Here is a 26143-nt window from a genome sequence, read left to right as displayed (position 1 = left end):
GTGATTAAGACACACACAGAGAGACAGACGCCCTTATATTTTTTACATAATAGTACATAACCGTGTGTCTAAGTATTAAAAAATAACAGTACTTAAGAAGTCACTAAACACCAAATAGAAAACAGATACCAAGAGTATATTTTCATATCTTAGCTAATTTTCGCCTAGTTAGGAAAATTATTCCGCGTGCAACGCAACACTGATGTGCTTGTTGCTTGGATATCTGTCGGGCGCTGTGTTACATTGCGTTGTGCTAGTGTATAAGTTTGGTTTGATAGAACATTGTTATACACAGTTACTCCATTAACAACTATAAATAAGTCATGAGTATACAAATACAAAACAATACCTCTTTGTAATAAACATATTTCGTGTAAAAACAAAAACAATAACAAACCTACAAATACAAATATTATAATTTAATTCAGATTTGTATGCATCCGTCAAAAAATTTTGTTTTTTACGAACAAATTTCGTTGATTTTGAAATACTAGGTGTTCTGAAATCCCACCCACACTTCAACGACAGAAAAGGTGACAATATTTAAATGTCTTTTTAGGATATGTAATAAAATCGCTGAGTATGGTTTTGATGTGTTTAAAAATTTAACCTCTCGTCTCGGAAATGGGAGTTGTGAGGCTACTCGACAATTTAAGTTGGCCCACCCATCATCTTGTGATACTTTTAATAAAATTGTGATAATGCAAAACCATAGACGCCATGAAAACCATTTCATGGGTAATTTTTTGACAAAGATAAAATTCAACTTCTGTTGGTCGTTATGTTAGATGAAGTCAACTTAGAGACGAATAATGCTCACATTTCTTTTTCGTTTACGAAATGAAGAGTCTTATAATGGGTTCATGGGTATAATGGGTAATTATTAAAATATTTTTTTCATTTAAGCTTCCCCAAAAAATGGGGTTTGTGCGGCCAGTAACAGAGTTTTAACACTGATCCCATCGTATACCACAAAAAGTAAGTTTATAGGGTTTCTGTTATACTCCATTCTATATAGGATCTAATTTGAAATTCAATATTTCTTTGTATTAGGCATTGATTTTTCCCCATAAAAGAATTGAATTAATTGTGGTACAAGTCGAAGGGTGGTCACTTTGAGGTGTTTGAGTTCTACTAAACCCACCATATTTGTGCAAATGGGGATTATTTTGAAGTTCTCAACCGATAGAAGTTAAATTTAAGATGACACTTGAAAGTATGTGCGACATTTTAAATTTGTGGAAACTACAATAAACATCAAAGTGTGGATCGATGAGCTATAAATTTCAAAAGCTATTCCCTTATGGGATCAAATGTAGTACATACCTGACTGAGAGCATTGATGCTATAAGTAGTTACAATATTAGCCAGCTATTAGTGTATTTTAGCTAGTTAGGTATTGCGTTGTAGATTATAATTACTTATTATTCCGTTTTACCAGTGTAAATCTATTAAGAAAACGATGTAATTTTAAAGTCTCCCTCCCTTTGTAAAACTTTTTGAGAAAATTCTGACAAAAACACTATAAAAGAGTATAATAAATGAGAATAACTTGTTAGATTCTCCACATGTATTAATCAGAAAAACATATATGGACAGAGAAGGCACAGGGATCGCCACCGGCAACACCAGGTGGCGCGGCGGGCAGCTGTCCTTAATTGATCAGAGAGAAGTCGGTTCAGCCACATTAATTATGTGGCACGATAATTAGGTGAAATATAGTTAGCTGATAAGCCGTGATATACGCTCGACCAAGATTTATGACTGTCGTTTGCCTTCAAATCAAACTCAGCCAACATATGAATTTTGGAAAAGTAACAGAATTATATTTCACCAATCATTTATTCACACACGATAGTCTGGTATTGCATTACAAACATTTAAAGCTTGTGAAGTCCTCTTGTACATAAGAGGCTCAAAATGGTCCCTAGTTTGGTAAAAGATGTCTAAAATACATAACTGATGTAAGGAGCTCTATTAAATTTCTCTATTGAGGTTCATCAGACGGCTTAACTTATTGTAATATCTCTTAAATTTCTAGTTTTAAACGTACTGTACCTACAAAAATATTTGGTTGAACGTTTTGTGTGAATTAAGTTCAAACATGATCAAACTCTCTACTTTTATGGCAACGGCGAAGTGCTAAGTTTTGTAAAGAGATGAGTTTTGAGTTTGTTACGATTGTTCTGACAGACTTCAGCTCTTAGGACACGAGAGTCCTGGTGGAGAATGACCAGAAGCTCACATGCATGCACTGTATTTTATGTGGGGATATAAAACCAAAGTATTTACCCTAACCCCAATATTCCTTTTTTTATGTTAGCAGAGTATCTCGTAAAGCATAAATACAAGAATAGTACAAAGTCTACTATCCGTGGAGCCATAGTAACATTACGTATAAGACATTTTGACAACTTATTAAGTAATCGTTTAGGGACGTTTGCCCATATAAAGCACTAGACACAGGTAATTTTATACACGTCCTTTACTTTTGAAGAACACATAACAGACTGCATTTATATGAAGGGAATGGTAAAGCATATTGGAATCGTGCTTGTCAGGGCATGAAAAGTCGCCCAAAATAGTCTATTACACGAGTATAATTGCTAGATCTACATGTCAAGGCGTGTCATGGGAGAATTAGTTATCACAGTTACCTTGAAATAGTGAACAAGTAAGTTTAGTAGGTTGAGCCTGCTGTCTGGAACAGGTTTTCAGTGCAGTTTCTACATTTCATATAATGAGTAATTATAATATTTTCTTTGTGTGTGTTTAGATACTCTAAGGATTTTAGTGCAGATTCTCTTAAACTTAAGTCTAAACCTTACTTTCTGAGTAATTTCGTAAGACTGGCAAATACAAAGGGGAGCAAAGTACATATTTTATTAATTAATTTGTGTTTTAAAAAGTTGTTTTAAAAAAAGAAAAAGTTGAAAAATTTAAACGTCTGTCTAGTACAAGTGATTCTCAAAGAATTCAGATTGAATCGCTGATAATAATTACGGATTTTTTGCTTTAGGACGATGGTATTTTTCATTAACTGTAAATATTCCTACCGGCTCAGTCAAAAGAAAGAAAGACTCCAGATAAGACCGTCATCTCGAAATCTCAAACTGGAGATGCATTATTAGTTTAGATGTTTGATTAGCACAACACTGTTGTGACAATAACCCTCAATGATAATATAATCCTAACACTTGGAAAAGGTTTGCAATGTCCATAATCTTGAAACCTTACAAGAAAACCATACACAATTTCTTTATAGAACTTAGACTTTGTTTAGTTACAATTAATCGAAAATTTGGTTTGTAAATATATTTACTTTTGATAGTTCAATTGTATACTTCTATAACTTGTATCCACCATCTTGAAACCTAAAAAGTGATCTAATAATAAGTAGGAATAAGTTATGCTTGCTGTTACTTACAATCTTTTGCGAAATGTATCAATTCTGATGTATTTTGTTACATACTAGAGATTAAAATGTTGTCCAAATGTGAATGACCGCCATCTTGAAACTATTTATTGGTTAAGACTGACTAAGGAACTTATCCAAACTATTTACAAATAATGTCTCTTAAAAATTTTAGTCATATATATTAAGTATTACGATACTTATCGTGTTCACAATTATACCTCTAATGTTACATACTAATTACAACATATATATATATATATATATTTTGTATTATATATATATATATATATATATATATATATATATAATTAGAAAAAATATCACAAAATTTAAGTACACACAGTCTGAGAACCATGGAACAAGCCCATCAACTCGTCACTAAATCAAAATTTCCAAGTGGATTAAATTTAAGGTGACTTAGTCAACAAAGTGAATTTATAAAATTAAATCATATGTTCACCATTGTAAAATAATTGATTCTTATTTTTCATTTTCTGTGTTGATGTTTTATGTTTATTCTGTTCTTATAGCCCTATTTATATAATTTTTGTAATTCCTGAAGACGGCTTAAGCCGAAATATAGAAAATGTTTATTACAATAATTGAAGAATTCTTATTGAAGATTAATATATATATATATATATATATATATATATATATATATATACGCTATTGCCATTTAATATTTAATTAATGTAAACAAAAAGTCGTTTGACAGGTATTTGGTCTTCCGATCATATGTTAGTTTGGTTATTTAAACGCGTATGTGACAGATATGGCCATATACAAAATAACTGAATCGTAAAAAGTGAGGGCTCTGTGGTGTAATGGTAGCACATTCATCCGGCAAGTGAGAGATCCGGGTTCGAGTCCCGGCGGAGCAAGTACTTTTAGTGATTCAATGTTTATTGAAAAAATTAAATTCGGCTATTGCCATTTATACAGATTTAATTTATATATATATTATATATATATATATATATATATATATATATATATATGTATATATATATATATATATATATATATATATATATATATATTAGGCCCATGATGGAAATTAGTTGAGTAAAAAGTTTTGCTCGAATGTTAATAGCCGCTATCGACACTTAACATTAATTAAGACTGACTAACGAACTTATCCCAGCTATGTGCAAATACAGAACTTTTAGCAAGTTAAATACGGATATTGGTAAAAGTATCCGCATACGCACACACAGGTTTTTGTTTATGGTGGTTTTGGGTTCTATGGATCACGATTGGAAAATCCTAAAATATCCTGGAAATTTTTATATCAGGGTAATGGAATAAGCAGGTTTCTGTGAAATCTACATAAACATCACTTATTTTTCGGATTTAAAAAAATCTTATGTGCTGCTGTTCAACTTCCATAGTATGTTTATCGGCTACTTGGAACAAGCTTCAAACGTATTTCCTGTATCGTTTATATATTCAACAAGTTTATTGTACAAGAACAACTCAAAAGACGTGTGTTAGCCATATATTTAAAATGCTAAATCTCCCATGAATCTACGATCATACGTAAGGGTGTGAAGGTAAAATAAAGAATAAGAGTAAACCTGAATGTAATCTAACGATAGATACTATCAAAGATCTGTACAATGGAGAAGAATGTAGTACCGACGAGAACGAGGCTGAGCTGTTTGTATGTTAGTTGTATCTGTATGTAAATAGTTATCTCGGGTTCCTTTATCTGATCACATGTACGTGTTTATCTCGTGTAATGTATTACAGCTGTTGTATATGTATATGTATGCGGCTATTTGAATAGAATACCTATTCTGTTCATAACGAACGAAAAGCTGAAACAAGTTAATAATTGAGCCCATGCCATGGATTGATATACTGGTTTTTACAATTATTTGTATAAATTGTTCAAAGTACGTAAAAGTGATTAAAATAAATGAAAAATGTCACTTAAAACAAATTAAATAATCTTAAATGACAAATTTAGATTTTGGTTCACAACCTGCAATAGGAAATTTGTAAAATATTTATCAGATTGTTCTGCAAATCACGGTCGTAACAAGTTTAAAATGCGTTGAACGAATACTCTCCAGGTTCTTCTCTTGTTTCACTTGCGTTTGTTGTTTGCTCTTACACATCCCTGCTTCATAGGAGCAACTAATATTCTAGGATGTGCAAAACACGTCATAGTTGGTTTCATAATCGGATGTAGAGTACCCCCTCAGTGTATAAAAGTGTGTTTTGGAGAAAAATAAAAGCTTTATCAGAACGACGAAAACCATCATCCCTTCAGAAGTTTCAACTCTTCAACCCCATATCATGGATTTCCCACAGGTGTTTCCTGTACTAACTACTTCTTTGGAACAATTACGTATGTCGGATTTTTATTTGGTGTTTTATAGTCGGGTCCGCCCACGTATAAGTGTTGTACCTTGCTGCACACCCTACCGTTTTAGAAATTTCTCAAGCAATCAACCAGCACACTTCTTTATGAACGTGTAATGCGAGTTACGTAATCTTTACTAAACATTTCTCTCGATATTTTTATCATTTATTCATAATATGGTCATCTTCCAAGGAAGAAAACTAAACATTTCTCATAAAATACATAACATTTTAGAATTTTGGTTTGTTGGGTCCGTTTTACTAAAACTGTGTGAATAAAAAACTATTATTTAAATGAATATTACTTGATTAAAGTGCTAATATCAATACACTTTGTAGCTTTCTTACACGTACACTTTCATGTAAGTCTCGAGCAATATTATTTGCCTCTTTAGATATAATACTAATTTCGCCTGTTGACAAATGCATCTAAGTTTACCTGATTTGAATCCAGTAATAACTTTACACAGTCAGATCTATTAAGAATCAGGTTGGTTGATAATAAGGACATATATTGAACACAAAAGAAACAATTTTAAAAATCTCACTAAAAAACATTGCTCAAAGTCTTACACGTCAAACTAATGTCAAATAACTGGATTTTACCATGCAAGCTCCTTTGGAAGAGAACGAAATCACAATATAAACAATAGAGGGTACCAAAAATGACAGCTGCGTGCCAAAACTACTCAGCTGGGAGATATTCGTGGCTTTTGGTGACAAGCAATAGGAAGAGATAGAGGGACATTTCACATTGGACAATGTATATTGCTCGAGCGCGTAGAGTACTACTGTGTTGGAGGCAAAAATTCTCACAACAATAATTTTGACAGGACGTTAAAGCATTGACGCAGTTAGGTGAAACATACACCTCTAAAAACAAAATATAAATGAAAAATAGTACATTTTTGTAAAGTATCCAAAGGACTTTTAAAGTCACGCATTAATAATAATATATCTCCTTAATAAAAACGTGTTAATTTTAGATGCACACTTCCAATCATCATAAAAGTCCTGTCAATATGTAAATTGCACTAAATATCAATAGCACTGCCGGTTATTTAAATTCTGGAATAATGAGCGCCAAAACCTGAACAGTGTTCACGTAAACCTCTAGAACTCATGACAAGCAGATGACAAAATAATTACAGCTACGAGGATAAAGGAAGACAACCTTGGACTGAAATCCTTGCACACGAAGCAAATGGTGACTACATTAACGAAGCAGATATTCATTTAACTAATCACATTTAATCTTGACAATTAACTTCCAGTACAATAAACGCCCTTTCGTGATGGAAGAGTTATTTTATTTTAGCTGATTGTTAATTTAAATACGAATTTGCCATGTATGACAGGGAATTATGATATATGAGTTGTACCTGCCAAACCTTTCACTTCAGTATAGTTTATTAGGAGCTATAATTTAACCAATTATAGGCACGCTGCGTTCCGTTGGCCATATCGTTATCATGCCACCCGCCACGCAGGCAATCACGAGGACAACTGTATTCAGCAGAAGTAGTTGATCACTAAAATAGACTCTTCTATATAATGTTAGAAAACTTTCGTGGTTATAATTACGGAAATAAATTATAATTCGTAGGAGGATCCTGTTAGTGAGGAATACAAAGATACTACTAATTGTGTTTTTATAAAAATTATAATTATTTAGTATGTGTTTTGCGTTGTAGTGGGGTCAGATAAAGTTCTGAACACAATCGTTTACAGGGATCGTAACAGGAGTACAATCAAACGGGTTGGATATATACCATCAGAAATTAATCTTCAAAATATTATTTTGATTTTGCAGCTTTTCTCATGATAGAATTAGGGAGCAACTCAACATTTTGAAACAGCGATTTAAACAGTCTGAATCATTAAATAAAAATCAAATTTTATTTCCATTCACAAAAACTTAGCTTCAATTATTGCCGTGAAGAAATATACACAGTTTCCAATAATTTAAATTTATTACACGAGACCTTTCATTAAAGATAAAATAAAATAAATTTAAAATTATTGGGCAATCGAGTATATTCTTTACAGAAATAATTTGTTTTCTAATACAAAAAGCTCCTCCCTCAACTAGGCGGTTTTCTCCATATAACTCAATAGTAACATAAGGAACATTTTCTCAGTCATCTTTTAAAGTTACATTGTTATAATTTTTACCATAGTTTCTATGCTTACTTACACACCTTTTAACAAGGGATTTTTTTATTAATTTAAAATTTGAAGTGGAATTATAAATTTTTTTGTATATTTTTCAAATAAAATTCCATTTTTTTACATTTAAGCTATAACAACTAAAAAATATATTGGGTCATATTGAAAATTCCCTGTGTCTAATGTGTATTGGGACCTAATAAACAAGTTCTGAAAGTTTACATAAGGATATCTCAAGTAGATCTGAGAAAAATGTTCCTTATATGTAAAAAAATGCAAGTTTCGGTAAATCGGAAAAAAAACTATAATAAACTTACATTTGTGGATGTTAAGACTTACTTCTAAAAACATTCCAGCTTCATATTGCTGCTTATCTTCCATACTGGTCTTCTAATTTCTTAGTCTGCAACCTCTTCATCCTCCTAGCTTTCCTTTCATAGTCGGTTATAGCTTTATCAGCCGCATAAACTCTCGCCGCATCCAAGGCCTTTCATCGTTGAGATCATATGACAACCAGGTCTTATCTTCATACAGTCCAAAAACTTGACACTTTGTTATAGTCCTAGGTTGAATGAGGCTATGGCATCATAAACCCCAAGTTCAATGTGTCAATACCTACAAAACTTTTTTTTGGAATACGGCTCCAGATCACGTTGTTTAGGCTCTCGTTTACGTTCTGCGTATTTCCGTGAGTACACTTTTTTAACAAATTCTCATCTGAGAGATCTCTAAAAATTGGTTTAATTTCTGTCATAATTGCAGATGGTAAGCTATTTGTATGATCATATTTTTCATTTGTAATGAGGGATCTATTATATTTGCACCAGGTTGTCTCTTCTTTTGGACATAGCCCATGCTGAGGCGTCTCATTAGTTGATAGTTTATGGAAAAAAATTGCCCATATGGCTTTCTTCATCTCTGTGACAGATGATACATTCTTTCTAATGGCCTGGCCATAATAGGATTGTAACACATCAATAACTGAGTCTGTTAGTCTATTTTTACCACCAATTGGTTTTCCGTCTGATAATTTTTGTGTTGCCCAGTTTACTTTTCAGTTTTCGCAGTCTGGACCCTATCCGCTTTTGAATGTGGCCTACACATTCAAGTTTGGTAATCTCTATACCATTGTATGGGTCTAATCTAACCACTGAACCAAAAGCTGCACTATCTCCATCGCCAAGAAATTTAGTGTATAGTATATTGTATTTTTCTTTGGAGCGGCCAAAAAGAGTTTGTACTCCTGCGACTTCCATTCCCCCACTGCTTCCACTGTAGTTAGCCTTACAGTTGACGTTGTGGCTGTTTTTATATCTAGCAAAAGCAATGTTTTGACAAAATCGCAACGTCTAACACCTTACCCGTGTCAACAGAAGTGACAACGCCATTGAGTGACTGATGACCTCTCTTCTGCCACGTTCCATCAAATGCTGCGGTCAAATTGCGATTTTCATTTTCCAATTCTGATGTTTTCCTCTACGCTTCTGCTACGGCTAACTTCATGCTTTTTTCAGCTATTTCTTTCACTGCAGTTTTTAGTATTTTTATAGTTTTACTATTTTTTACTGAAGGATTGGGTAAGTTCATGACCCCACATAGCATACGCGCAGATGGCTTCCAATAGAGCGTAGGCCATAGGCTAACCTCAAGTTTATTTCAAATTCCTGCTCTTGTTCCCCAGCAAAATCAACAGTACACTTATTTGGAATTATAAAAAAAAGCTTCGTACTCACATCTGTTACACATAAGTGACATTTTAGAAGCGAGGCCAAATTGTCTACCAACTTTCCGTATACTCATAGATCCTTGAGTACAATGTTTACACAATGTATTTTCCAATAATGCTGAAGATAGCAATGATAGATCTACTACTTCATTTCCATAATCAGAACTGTCTTCAAATATAGTAAAATCAGAGTCTGACAGTTTCTTTTTTGATGCACTAATCTTAGGACTAGGCCTAGAAACTACAACTTGGGGTTTCACTTACTTTTGCTTTTTACCATTCTGAAACATCATTACTGTCACTAGCTGAATCAACTGCTTTCGTTTACCAACAGGCCCTCTCTTTTTAAATACTTTATTAGAAAACCTCGGCATTTTCAATACAAAAACACTATTTACTAATCACAATTTCACTTCACAAAAACTCAAGCAAAAATAACCAACAACACTAAACAGTAACATAAACAAAACACAAGTCACAATAAAATGCATTTAGCAGAATGCAGCATCTGTAAAAGCTGCCACAGCCATTACAATAATAAGCTTCAGACACAATAGGTGTACTATAACAAAGACAATAAGTTTACAATAACAAACTTCAAGCAGTAGCCTGCGAGTCAAAGGAAAATATACTAAAAGTTGCTTGTCGAGAATTTTTTAAAAAAATTGTCATAAATAAACTAATAGAGGTATCATATAACATGTATATGTTTTTGAAATCAGATTAACTGAAGATTAATAAAATAATATTATTAAAAACCGATTTTTTGATATTTTTTTGGACACTGTCCCCTTAAACCATGTAGGCGCATATAACTTAGACTTATACGAAATATAACTTTAGAAATATAACTTATACGAAACATGTAACATGATTCAGTGCTTTAGTTTAGCCCGATTTTCAATGAATTGTGGTTTATTCTGACCATAAAAATCATATATAGAATAACGCCCTATTTATTTGAATGACAGTAAAAACAATAGCCATTATACATCTCTATCAACTGGTGGAGTCAACACATGATAAAATGGCAGACACTAAAAGCTGGTTTGTTTAGAGTTAAAGTGGTGCATTCGGTATTTAGTCAGGATAATGTGTTTTTCGTTTTATAAAGTAATAGCCCTTGTAAGAAAGAAAAAAATGTTCATCGCACCTCGAAGATAAGTACCGACGTATTTAAAGTAAAAATTTATGCAATATTGTAACCAGATCCAATTATAAACGGCTGAATATAAATAAACATGTGAATTTTATAATATGTAGATGGGCTATACCTTCATATACACAGGGTGTTAAAAAAGTCCCACACTGGCTTGATAATTCCCGAACGATTAAAGGTAAAGTAATAACACTTTGTACATCTTTACTACACCTTCTACTTTTTGAAGTAACTACCTTTTTTGCATGTCAGGGGGATGGCCACAATGAGTCAGAAGGAGTAGCATATTATGAGAGTATAAGCCGAGTAGTACATCAAATGAAAGGCCTTTATTAGCAGAGTACAATGCTGTGAATCCGACCTCAATAGATTAACACTTTAAATAATTAGGCTGGTTTTAAGTTTGAAACATTTACACTGTAGGTTCTGCTTTAGATTGTTTAATATTCTTTTCTTGGCTCAGGTTGAGAAAGTTAAACTTAGTAAATGAATACTGGACTTAAGGATATAAATAAGGAATAATTTTTAAGGTGGTTAGTGACTCTTTACATCCAATGGAGGATAGTCTGAAGGAGACCGGTAAAAATTTAAAGCATAGCTCAAGATGTACATAATTATAAAGGGATAGTTTAGGAGAATGAATGATAAAGGGGAAAACCTGGTATCAGTTATAATAACAGAAAATTCATAGTTTCAGGTTGAGCTTTATACTTTACGTGATGTACAACTAACACACTTTAAAACGTTGTACATCTTGAGCTATGCTTATAGACCATTCTACATTGGATGTGAAGAGTTACTCGTGAGTTACCTTAAAACCTATTTCTTAAGTCCAGTAACGTACTTTTGCCCTTAAGTTACAGCTCCTCACGCAATTGTCAAAAATGTTTAATTTTTCGTCTTCACAAAAGGTAGCCTGTGTAAATGTTTAAAACATTTAAAAACAATTTATCATAACCGAGACTCAATTGCAGCACGGTAATTTAATGCAGTAAAGAAAGACTTTTTGGTACAATAATAACTACTAGTGCCATTTTAACTAATTAGTAACATAGTAGACTTCAACTGTATTTAGTGAGCACAGAAAAAATGTTAAAGGATTGATTGAGTTGAATAATTGAGATACTATCGGCAGCTGTAAACAAGCGATAAACGCGGCTGCCTGGATCCGCTCACTGGAGATTAGTTAACAGCTAATTACATTACGTTTCTTCGTGACCATTTGACCTTGTGGAAATGATGGGAAGATTATGTATGATTGGGGCTTGTAAAAACAGTTAAACACATGGGGTGACATAACGGAATCTGGCCAAATAAGATAAAAACCAGTTGACATTGAGGCTGTGCAGCAGATTGCAGCCTGCCGAGCCACTTTTGACAGTTCCCGTTTGTTGTCCGTGGCCAGTAAGTCAAGGGCGACGACCTAAACCATTCTGGCAGGTGCTCTCTCCCCCGCAACACATGTCCTTCAGGTGCAACTATAAATCTCCGCCAAATTACCTCCTACTTACTTATTCATTCCAATAGGAAATGCAAAAAATACGTCTTTTTCATGAATTATTATACACCGTATTATACCGAACATGGCTATCAAACGAGAAGACGTGATTCATCTATAAATACATAAAAATTAGACCCAAAGTGCTTCATTACACACACACACACACACACACACACACACACACACACACACACACACATATATATATATATATATATATATATATATATCAGTCTTTACATTTTAAAAAAATAACTTACATATTTAAACTTAATAAACTGATTGAATTAAAATGTAGCAACTCTTAATGCAATATTACAAATATATAAAATTTACCTGCGATCTTTTATTTTAAAATGGTAAAAGTTTTTAAACAAAAATAACGACAATTTTAACAAGGCGCATACTGTACTACGTTAATAAATATTCCAGGTATACCGATAAATTCTTTATGCAAAATTTTGAACTCTACAATATTTGTTTTGCGATGTCTGTCAGATTTTATTTCTTGAAAGGTTCTCAAGACTGCATACTTTAAAATGTTTAATAAAGAGTGGTGTACGGTTTAATACTCTGGGGTTTTTTGCCAGCGTGATTTTAATAGTCTTTATTCTGCAGAGGGGACTCAGGATTGCCTGGGTCCTGGCCAGAGGTACAGTTTCCGGGAGTGTTTCCGATCAGATGGCGTCTTAACCTTGCCCTCACTACTTATTTACCACTCCTTTATATCTTTCTTTCAGCACCAAAATCTTTTACCCACTCTAAAACATAATTACAGTATCCGAAACGAATCCGAGCTTAGCATAGAAAAATTTAGATGATGTTTGTTTAAACAGTAATTAAATTTCAACGGTCCAAAAGTGTTTAACTCAATGGCCTAATTTATTAAGAAATATCCTAGTATTAAAGATTTCAAGGCGGGTTTGAGACGTCATCTGGTCGGAGAGGCTTAGTCTTTCCGAGACTGCCCCGGTCATTGTATGAAATATCTGTAATACAATATAATTTATATACTACACATGTAAATAACTATTCATTTAGTTTAGGCTAGAAATTTGTAAGAGTTACTGATGTTTTTAATTGTATTGTGACGTGCACACAAAACTGTATCGTTATAATTGTGCTAGTAAATTATATGAAAATGGATCACGGTACTTTAATGAGTGGCATATTCCATAGAAAGTACAAAATATCAGTTTGCCACAAGCTGAGTCCAGGCTGTCGATCTTTACACCTGTTTTTGCCATTCCAACGAATATATTGATTCCAGTGAAGACACTTTTCCATTATGAGTTGTTTTGATGACATTATTTATAAGCAGTCTATTTAAGAATATTATATTTCTTCAACAATTTTTACAAATTTAAATTATTCGGTAAAACATGTCGGACATCTGATCAAGTAATATGTTGAGTACTTTTTTTTATAGAAACGTGTCTTACCGTTTAACCGAATAAACCATTTCTGTAAGTTTAGGAACATACTTATCAAGCTGTTTATGAGTCATTCCAATGAACATATTGATTCCACTGAAGACACAATTACATTATGTGTTCTTTAATGTTATTGATGACATTATTTATAAGTAAACTATTTATGAATCTCATTTTTCTTCAACGTAAAATTACTGCACTCGTACTAAGTTATTAAATCCTAAAATGTAGCTAGTCGATATTTGGAAAAAACTTCCAAGTAAATTTTGTTACTTTAATATTGTTTTAAGAAAGAAACTTCTAAAAAGTTTTAAAACTAATTAATTTAACACTTTTGTTCATTTAAATTATTCGTTAAAAATGTCGGACATCTGACTAAGAAACATGTTCGGTACTTTTGTTTATAGAAACGTATCTTACCGTTTGATCGAGTAAACTACCTACTTTAGAAAGTAAGTTTAGGAACATACTTATCAACTGTGCATATGTAAAACCTTTTAGAAATTTTAGAAATTTCATAGAAATTGAAGTGATGTGTATTGAGAGTAGCTTGATAATATTATTGTTGACAACACTTGGCTCAGTAACAGGGCGGTGGGGTGCCTGGTGCTCGATGCAGGATGGGCGTGAAGAGGAAGCAGCCAATTGATGGCGGAGATAGACTACAACGTGCTCTGCTGTGCGATATTGTTCACACAACACAACTACGTAGGTCAAGGGTCACTGGGTGACAACACCCAATGAGTACTAACTAGAGGGCTTTATTATAGTCGAGCACTTTCATAAAACTAGCTTCGCTACATTTATCAGGTTTGCTCTAAATTGTCTCCGGCACATATGTTTTGAGCTTCTTAGCCAAGCTCCTCTACACCTTAACTACGGTTCGGTGACCAATCTTCACAAATACCAAACTCTCCATAGTGTTCAAAATGAAAAAAAAACAACAAATTCGTATGAAGTTCAAAGAATCGTTCAAAGGAATTTTAAAAAAACTGCAATAGTTGACTATTCTGAGTCTCTACATTATAATGGAAAATTTATTTTGCATGACAAAGTGTACCAATAAACACCGTGTATATTACACTTCACCACTGTAACATAATGGTCGAAACGTACATACGTATAAGACAAGAGGCAGTACACTGGCAGGCGCAGGGCTGTGATTTACGTCCTTCTCTCACAGGCAGGAGTCAGTTTTGTAAACAAGTAGCCAGAGTTAATTTGTAAAATATATTGATACTCGAGGTATTAAGCCGGTTCACCGCCTCTTCCACGTCATATTCTACGCTCGTGATCACACCACCGTTCTCTTCATTTATTGATTTGTCATAATAAATAATTCAGTTACCAAAAGCCTCGTGTTTTATTATTATTATAGGTAGATATTATGAAACATAGTTGATGCAATGTATTTCAAACGAGATAATTTTAAGGCATTTGAAATTTTGCGCCAGGAAGTAATCTGGTGAGTTTTAAACTTAACTAGTTTTAACTTAGGCTACCTGGTAGATTAATGTATACCACTCAGACCAACGACAGTTGAATAAATTTCAAATAGTCCTCCTAACCTCTCAAACGAGATAATTTAACCTCAAGATCGTTGAGTACTGCGACCCAAACATTTTTATAGTGCTGACAAGTTTATGGCATACAAGTGGGTGAAGTGGCTCACTCTTACGACTGAAAACAAGTATTGAAAGTGGGAAAATTGGCAATAATGCATTTACTATGAGCTACGACTGAATAAATAAATATGAGCGAAAGTTTTGTATGTTCGACTGTACGAGTAGTTTCGATGTGATGTATTTTTTCAAGAGCAAAATGAAATCGTACATTGAATTTTACGATTGTTATACGAGTACATTTTGAAATGATCTGTCAATAAAATATATGCGTCATAGGCATTATCTTTAAAAATGTTATACTACGAATTCCTGATATATGGTGATCGCTGGAGGGTAATTCCAATTCCGGTTCCTCTTTAATATATTTGGTATTTTAATTTAGAAAGAAGTATGCCAACGCCTTGAGACGATGAGCGGAACAGGTTTCAATGAGTACCGTTGAAATAATTTGAATTTCCATAAAAGATTCCAAATTATTTAGATAAATAGCTTCTAAAATTTCAGTAGTTGATATGAATTATCTAAAGTTCGTGAAACGAGGTACTGAAGTCTTCCATAGTTAAGTCCTTGTTAGTGACAATATACCATATACTTATTACGATAAGACGAAGGTCTGCAATAAGATTCAAACCCACGTAATCGTATTGTAAATATCACTTAATTGCTTGGATAGGTTAATTAAAATCTCAACATAAGCGTTATCAGTGTTGATTGCAGATAGGAGAAAAAACGCCAAACTGTTACATTTATAACGTTTAGCGTTAGGATAATTTACTAGGATATCTGCCTGTTTCGTAGTAAACTCCTGCCCTCTGTAAATCGTATGTGCTGCAATATGTCATAGCTTTAGATTACTTATTCACCTTATTTACATAGTATTCAAGGCTAGGAATAATATTTATTTACATATCCTTCATCTATGCAACACGACCTCTGTGCAGTAGATGGTTTCCACCGGCCTCGAAAGATTTATTCCTGTGTTTGGTGCATAATTTTGTATGCTTTCTGTGATTTAAACGAGCTTGGAACACTCACTCATTTATACAGATTACAGTTATGGAAAGAACCAGTTTGCCTACTACAACACCGTTAGTTCCCATCAATTCGCTTCCTTGGCACCCTGTTGTTTCATTCAGCCCCTGTACACATGATATGTTGTAATTTTAAGGGATCCAATTGTATTGTAAAGGAATAGATTTCTAGTACAATGCGAGGTATACGCTCTGAGAATAGCGTGAGGGAAAATATTCAATTCAAATTATATCACTACATTTTAATTACATTAGTTTTCGAATCATGAAAACAAAAAATCCAATCTGGATGACGCACATCCTACTCCTAATAATATAAATTCGAAAGCGACTTTTTTTATTTATTTTAATTTCAAGCGCAAACTATTCTAACGGTTGTATTAAAATTATACATGGATATTCTTGGGGGCCCTGGTATAATATAGGCTTATTCTCATTCTTATACCTCCGAGCTATTCCACACTTTATTGGTTTCTAAAGTAGCGAAAATTCCATCTTGGTCTCTAAAGTTGAGAATATTAATTTGAAAGAGCCTGTTACATGGAATCAACTGATCTGTGTAAACATTGTTTTATGACAGCACAACCATAGATTTCATTAATTTAACCACTGTTTCCAATTCGTTTACATACTGTGAAAGTCTATAGAGTAAGCTTGATAATAACAACACTTCTTATTTCAACATTTCCTGAAAACGCTGTTGAGCACAGAATAAGAAAATATCCAGAAAATAAAATTAAACTTTTAGTAAAAATATACTTTTAACTGTACATATATAGCAAATATTACGAATAGGATGTAAAAACCAAGTTACTATTTAACGTAAACTATAAATTTAAATACTTTAATCAAACCCATCTTAGTTGTCTTTTGACAGAAGTAGGCTTCTCAAATTTGTATGTATTTATATTTTCCTGATCGGTAAACAAGGCAAAATCAACTATAGAACAAAAAATACTAAGGGCCGAGTAAATTACAATGGCCATAATAAACATACAATTTTTGATCCATTTTCTTGATCCTGGCAACAAATCACACTTGTCATTGGCATCGGAAATATAATTCACTCGAACCAGAAGTGCTCGTACACATGCAAAGCCTCGAAATCGCGTGCGAAGACACGGGTAACTAATATTATTAAGATGCAGAAATACGCTTCTCAGACTGACTGATGTATATATCTTCTTGCTTATGACAGCAAAGTAATGTCTTAGACTGGAAGTAAATTACAATTAACAAAAATATACGCTTTATGACCGAAGTAGGCTTCAAAGACCTGTGTATGAATATATATTTTCTTGATGAAGGATACGAGGCAAAATCAACTAAGGTATAAACATGCTAAGACTGGAATTAATTACAATGGTCTTAAATATACACTTATGACATATTTTCTTGACCGTGGCAACAGATCAAACTCAACCTTGACGTCGGAAATATAATTCACTCCAACCAGAAGTGTTTATTCACGAGCAAAGCCTACAAAAGCCTGCTTCAAGCGTCCCGAAAGCTTAATTTTCTTCCTCTAAGCATCTAAAATCCCGTTTTAAATACAGTTTGATAAATACGTTCGTATTCAAAATTTAGCTTCAGCGACGTACGAGTATAATGTTTAATCGTAAACAACTTGTTATACATTTAAATTTTTTTATGAAACTAATTTTGTGTAGCACAAAATTGTAATAAAGGAATGGCACTAACAGCAACGATAAAATTAACAGCTCGTCGGGAGAAATATACAAGGTTTTTTTAACATTAATTACTTTTTTCAACTTTTTCAGGATTATCCTAAAACATAATGAATAGAATTTTCTAAATATTTGATAGTATTACAAAAATTATGTATTATATTTTCTTATAGCAACAGTATACTGACTATTTTTAATTAACACCTAATGAATAATTCAATGTTGTATGCATACTATATACCATTATTATTCACCACAATAAAATCTAAAATACTAAATTAAGGATTTGAAAGATAATGGAATGTAATAATGTGTCTTAACTGTAGTAGAAGAACTATCTTATGGTATAGTTAACGAAAATGTTACTAATTATGAACGATTTATTGGGTAACAGTAAATATGCTAAAACAAACGTTCAAGCGAATAAATAATTGATAATAATAATCCATAATTAGTAATGAGAAGGAATTGATATAAAAACGTTCAAACATACATTTATAGATCTTTAGCTATACTCAATAAACACATAATTAAACCTCAAACATTTGTGCGTCCTTAATATAGGTCGAAGATGTATATTACCAGATGTCTCATTTAGAATATATAATATATTCGTGTCCAGACACTTTTTAGTTTTACTTGTATAGTTTATTGTTTTTGATATTCAAACAAAGAGTAAAAATTGTATGTATGAATGCAAAATATTAAAATACCTAAAACGCCAGCGTATTACAATTTGAAATGAGAGAGTTTTAAAAAATTAAGGGCGTAAAAAGTGCTTGTTTAAAATTGAACATTTAAACAATTGTAAGATTTAAACTCTTTTATTTGCCATTGTCAATGTGTATAATATTGCAAATATATATTTAAATATATATATATATATATATATATATATATATATATATATATTGACATTAAACTGTATAAATGGCAATAGCCTTATTTCATTTCAATAAACATTGAATCGCAAAAATTGTGTAATGGTGGCACATTCACCCGGCAAGTGAGAGATCCGGGTTCGACTCCCGGCGGAGCAAGTAATTTTTGCGATTGAATGTTTATTGAAATTATATATATATATATATATATATATATATATATATATATATATAAATTTGCAATATGACATTACTACTTCGGTTAACAGTACATTACAATTTCAAAGTTCATTCCACAATGTACCTTCCACGGATACATATTGGTGGCATACATAAATCATTTGCTAATTTTTTGCATTGTAAACGTCAGTGTCAGTTTTCCGGTTGGATTGTCTCCCAATCGTGTCTAAAGCTCGCCATTATTATAGAATACCTTTGACGCTTAGATCGTTTAAAACGAGTCTTTAACCCCTTGGCCGTTCATGTGTTTTTAATTAAATCTGGCAACTTCTTGAAAAAGTGGACACCTGCCTGCGAAACCAAGTGTTCATTGCTACCGTCCTGTGTTATCCAGTATGTTAACTGTCTCGGCCTCTTATCTCACACCCATGCACGTCTCAGCCTCTTATTTATATAAGCACAAAGAAACTGTCTCCAAATGTATACACTTGGCAGTATCAACTGTTGCAACTTTTTTTAAAGCTGTTCGACAAGATTCTCTGATATTGATGTTTGGAATTATTCGAATCGCCTTCTTTTGGACCTTGGCAACTCTCACAAAATTGACTGTTTGTGCAGAAAAACCGTAGATGAGAGATGTGGGAATTTGGCGCAAACTGAATAAATTTGAACATGCCATGTCAATTTTCGATTAAGGTGTATTCCAAGAAATTGCGAAACATGTTTTCTCCTAGGATAGAGTCTGCGTTAATTATGCTATTCAGAAATTTAAAACTATTGATTTTAGAAAGTTCACTGTGAAATTGGAGCTGGAGGAATTGGATTGAGTTCCTCAGAGGTTAGCCGCCAGTACATGCGAGTCCTCTGAACACAAGTTATCCATTAATTCACCTAACTGAGAATATACACTAATTTTATATTTTGGAACCTTTAAATCTCGCCATGAATTAACATAATTGATTTTTACATCAATATCTAAATCTAAAACATAATTGTCAACATTCAATATAACACATAACGTAGTAATGGTGGAAAGAGTTCATTCAATTTGAATTTTGAGTTTATCTTCATTTCTCTGATTTCGAAAGTGTTGTAGAGTTAATTCTGAGCTTCTTATAGCCGACTTTTTTGGATATCTTCAGACGAGATGACTCCGAATTCCAGGCGTCAAATTCTAGATGCTGCGCTAAGAGAAAGGTGTACAGGAGCAAAATCCAACCAGAAGAAACCTCGGTGAAGATAAATACATGAGTTAAAGCATATTTATCATCATGATCTACATCCATGCCAATCCTCTCCACATAGTCGACTCACAATCCTTGGTCTTACTCAACAAATACAATCTGATGGAGTTGTATCATTCGTGTGAAATATATTTAATAGTACCGTATGGCCCTATCAATAATCCTTTTGTCTAGATCTTATTTCATGAATAAAATTGAATAAATGTAAATCCAAGATGTAACTATGAATGCAGTGAAGGATAACGAGTAGGTAACGATAGTTTATTACTGCTAGCCTCATTACGGTGTCGGTGCACTGTCAGTAAAGCGCCAGTTAATTACTATTATGACGTATTGTCCGGATGTACAAGGTTATGTTGCCAAGTGGGTCATTGGTGCATGGGAAAATTACTTCTTGTAATGCTTATCTGGTCAAGCAATTTAATTCTAGTGTTATATGTGTGTTTCATTACTTCTGAAGAAGTTAATTGCTTTTTCAATGAGTTAGGTCACTGCTTCTTGTCTTAGATTGAGCAGTTATGTGTTAGAACACATATCATGAATACAATATTCTGTATGTATTTCAAACTGAATTTTTATTTCAACTTCAACGTTTTGTGTGGCAGAAAATGTTAGGATGAAATCGAGAACCAGTATTTTATCGCAAATCACTCTTTGGTATTATATCACATAATTAAATATACGTTTTCATATAAAGTACCTTTACTGAGATTTTTTAGGCACTTCAGATTGTATCCGGAATAGTATTGACCTTATCCTCGCCAAAATCACTAGCCACTGCTTCAGATTAAGTCAGAAATAGTATCGTTCCTCTTTCCTCGGAAACATTATTAAGCACTTCAGATTGTATCCGGAATAGTATTGACCTTATCCTCGCTAAAATCACTAGCCACTGCTTCAGATTAAGTCAGAAATAGTATCGTTCCTCTTTCCTCGGAAACATTATTAAGCACTTCAGATTGTATCCGGAATAGTATTGACCTTATCCTCGCCAAAATCACTAGCCACTGCTTCAGATTATGTCAAAAATAGTATCGTTCCTCTTTCCTCGGAAACATTATTAAGCACGTCATCCAAAATCAATGTAAAATCGATCACTAACGATCATCCTAATACCATGGAGTAACATTCACCGTAATTGAACTTAATGTTGCCTATATAGAAATAAATCGTCATGCAAAATTTCAAATCTATAGATCAGTCGTACTCGAAATACGAGCGAATAAACGGTCAGAAAGTCAAAAATGAAATTGTTTTCAGCCCCTCAAGATATACTTTCCTTTCTGACTGATAGGCAATATCGACTTTTATTTTTATAACAATCCATCACATAACAGTTACTTCATTCAAACAAGCGCAGAGCTTTTTGTAATATGAACTTTTTGTCCAATACCACATTCATCTTTCAAAGTTCATTATTTCGCACCGCTGCTTTTGAAATTTTACAGGAAAACCAGGGTAATTAGTAGACCACGCCTTAAGATTAGGTTATTAATCAACAAGTACAGCAATGTGACAATTCATAATAGTCTATGACACAGTATTAATCATATTAAAGATTTATAAGGTATATTCTAATTAATTTTCCCTGTAATAAATGACTAATACGGTATCAACTTGGCACGGCCCCACGCTATTACAACAAGATGGCCTTCAGCTGCATCATATAATTTAATCTGTGGAACATATAAAAGTTTCGTGACATTTTCCTTAGTGACTCAGAAAAACTAGCAAAGGCTTCTTGAAATAATACACCTGAGCACTAGAATTATTTTAATCGCTCAACGAGAAATTTTAGGTAGCCTATTTTAAGTATGGAAGTTTGTTTGAATTTTGGAACCAGGTCACAATAATGAAAAAATGTATTCATAAAATTATAACTTAGAAAATTCAGTTGTTTTATTTTAATTAGATAAAATAACATTTTAAATAAATGTATATCAAACGAAACCTACCTAAAATATGACATATTTTATATATAAATATTGTTTTATAATATATGTGTGTGTGTGTGTGTGTGTGTGTGTGTGTGTGTGTGTGTGTGTGTGTGTGTGTGTGTGTGTGTGCCTTTTTAAAAATCTCAAACACTTTGTGCCCAGCAATTTTAATATTTATCCTTTACCGGATTTATTTTACGGCTGCACTTCAATAAAAGTCAAATTTATTCATTTTGATCTCCTTTGTTATGGATCTCGTACTCAATTTACAATTTAATATGTTACAACTTTTTTATCAGCAGGAATATTTTTAGTTTTAAGCGAACATTTGTTTTATTAGAAGATGATAAACAGCCTAATTCGCATGTAGCTTATAAAAAAATTTCCCTCAGCAAAAATAGTATCCCACAATTCTGGGATAACATAGTAAGATCCAGTTATAGAGAAACAACCTTGGGGTTTCTCCATATAAAACAATGTGAAGCTCATACACTTTAACATAATTTGTTTTCATCGCGGCGTTATGGATGTCTCGTTTCAATTATATAATTAATACGCACCCAAAAGTATTTTTTTGTTTTTGTTTTTTAAACTGTACACTTTTTTAGTATTTCTACGATGAAGTACAAAAAATATGACATTGTATCTGGATAACCAAAACAATTTTTGCAATGTAAGAGAGCGTTTCGATGCGTATTATTATATCTTTAAAGCGAGATATCTCCCATTACTTTATTACTAAAACTAAGGTTTTGAAAGGCCTCGCACGAAAAATAAATAAATTAGAAATGATATTATTATTTACATTTATTAATATTTATAAGTTTTTCCAATTGCTCCAAGAGTCTTCAAAGATTAACATTGTTATTATGAGGTTACAATCAAGGGGCCCCGAGTACAGCCGGCTCCTGTATACGTCCCTGCCTCACTTTGTTTAGTACTAGTACCAAGAAATAGAATTCGCTAGTGTTCCTTTATATCCAGTGAATGGTGTTAGGTCTGGCCGTAAGATCGCTCTGAGAACTGTGCTAAAGAGAGTCTTCTGTGTTTCATGTTTTCTGTGATTTGTTAGTTTTTATCAATTAAACTTATTAATACAAATAACGGCATTTCAAAATATAAATCTAGTAACATTATAATCCAAAGTGTGCAATTTAAAAATCTTAATCAACTCTATAGGTTTGTATTTTTCAAATGTTAAGTTATATTTAGTTCAAACTTTCTCATATTGATAATGAATAATTGCTCAATGCCATAAAATGTAATCATATAAGCAATCGTATGTACTTTAATTTGAAAGCAATTTTTAGGAAAATGTTGAAATTATTATCCCAATGTGTGTGTTTTATTAATAATACAGCGTTTTATTTATTTGATAGTAATTTAAGTTCTATAACCCAAACACTATCAGATTAGTGTACGTATAATGTTCAAAAATTAATAAACCATCTGAAAATTGTTGATCAGATCTCAGAAATGATTGATTCAAGCAAAGTTTATTAATGATTTAATGGGAAGTAAAACATCTTGGTCGAATTTGATCAAAAGGTTTGAAGCAGTCTAAAAAGATTGGACGTTTGTAAAAAACCAAATCAGACCAATGATGAGTCAGAGTTCAAGCAGAGTGGACGTATTGTGTCGTGGTTCTCTTATCAGTGTAGCCACGTGATAGTAATAGGTACTTATCCTGTATTGTATCTGTGATTAGTTTAATGCGTATTTAATTATGTCTAACAGTCAAGTGTGCTTATCTGGCTTTAAAAAAGTTACTTGAAATTGATGTGTATTGACTGTGAGAAACTTTCATGGCAAATGTGCAACATGAGCTCAGCTGATATTGCTTTTATGGAGGAGCAGAACTATTTTTGAGGTGTGATCCGTGCGGCCAGGTTAGAAGACAAATTATGAGACGAAACTAGTACTCTAACTTTGGAAGACTATAATGAAGGTTGGAATGAAATACGGGTGGAACAAGTAACAATGTGCATGACTTCAAAGAGTCTTACGTCGTGCTTCATGGTATCCTGGAGGAAAACACACTCACTTACAGACTGGTCTATCTAAAATCGAAGACTTCGTCAAAACAATTAAAGGACTAAAGACCAAGACTAAATGTTTTAAAAATATAGTTGCTGTTTTGGAAATAAATTTATGATTTAGAGCGATATTCATATAGGATTTGTGTTGAGCTGCGAGGAGTACCAGAGGGAAGCAATGAGTCGGTATTGGAAATAGTTAAAAGCGTAGGAAATGCTTTAAACATAGATACTACTGAGGAGATGATTGACGCTTGTCAGAAGGTCAGAAAAAGCGTGATTTTTCAACAAGGCGTATTGTGATTAAATCTGACCCTCCGATATTTGTTAATGAATCCGTTAATGAAGACGCTTGGCTCGCGAAGAAGAAGATGCTCCATCCTCATTCGTGTGACGGACGGCTCCCTAGCGATTGAGAGATATTCATCATCTGACTTTGAAAAACTGTAAACTGACATACAGGAAACAGTGTTTTTAGTATTAATATTTTATGGATTATATGAACAAAAATTCAAGTGTCAAAATTAAAAAAATATAATATTATTTTAAACTGCATAATTGTTTGTTAATTAATTGTTTGTAGTCTGTAGTGAATCTAAATCGAAAACAAATTATTGCTAATAGATAAAATATTATTAAGAGAATTTTTATAGATTTGTAGCTGAGTTAAATGCGAATGTCCAAGTATTGTAATTTTAACTGAAATATGGATAAATAATAATAAACTTATGTTATCAGCTACCTAATTTTAAATTAATTGCATGTACATATGAAAGATATCGTGCTGGAGGTGTAGTTAAATTTTGAATCAGCAGATGTTCTAGAACTGTATATATGTATGTTTGTACCATTCAGGTGTTTATCAATGCAATTAAACAGTCTTTAATAAATAATAAAACATATTAAGAATGTAATTATAATGGACGATATTAATGTGAATGTATTAAAAATTGACGATAATGATGTCGATGAATATAAATTGATGATGGATGGTTTTGGGTTTGAATCTTTGATAAACCAACCAACAAGAGTAACAGAGACATGTTCATTTGTCGACCATGTCTATTTGAAGATGTCCCGGACGATCATATTATGTGGTGGAAGCGGCGCGGCGGTGGTGGACACATCATGACATCTGCGTACGGCTTGGTCCCATAGCGAGGAATCCAACAACGAAGAATCCCACAGCAAAGCGTATAATAGTTCAAGTATGTCACAACAAGGCGCCTACTTGTGGGAATATTTGCAGTTTAATTCTTCGTTGTGGGATTCCTTTCTGTAGCACTTAACAGTAAAATCGCGGAAAAGTCCCATAACGTCGAATATTACATTGTATCATAGCAAAGAATCTTTCAACAAGGAATCCCATAGCGAGTAATATTGTAACGAAGAGTCCCATAGCGAGGCGTTGAAGTGAAGGCTGGTTTGAAGAGTGAACTTATGTGTTGAAGAAGGAAATTCTTTCTGTCGCACCGGGACTAAATGGTGTCAAAGGGCCCGCGTATTTCAAACCTTTTGGTGAGGTTAGCTTATTCAGTATTTTACAGAAAGTTGTGTCGACGAGTTTTTTTAGATGTTTTCTGATTTGTTTCTAATTTTTTTTATTGTGATAGAAATTATCAGCCTACAGTTTTACAAAGAAGGGAACATTATTTATAACGCTCTGATCTCTTTTCCTCAGAAACATTAAAATTGTTTGTTAAATCTAGATAGAGATGGTGTAGGTTATCTTTTTGAAACTG

At 32.9% G+C, this 26143-nt stretch overlaps 1 protein-coding gene across 3 annotated transcripts in view; it reads right to left on the bottom strand.

Annotated features, from left to right (window-relative positions):
• LOC124357094 (arylalkylamine N-acetyltransferase 1-like) overlaps nt 1–26143 on the bottom strand; it is a 287823-nt gene that overhangs the window by 123379 nt on the left and 138301 nt on the right. The window lies entirely within an intron of this gene.

This window comes from Homalodisca vitripennis, chromosome 3, assembly GCF_021130785.1.
Source record: "Homalodisca vitripennis isolate AUS2020 chromosome 3, UT_GWSS_2.1, whole genome shotgun sequence".
Taxonomy (NCBI): Eukaryota; Metazoa; Arthropoda; class Insecta; order Hemiptera; family Cicadellidae; genus Homalodisca; species Homalodisca vitripennis.
The sequence above is the reverse complement of the archived record's forward strand: the minus strand, read 5'-3'. Positions and strand labels throughout refer to the sequence as shown.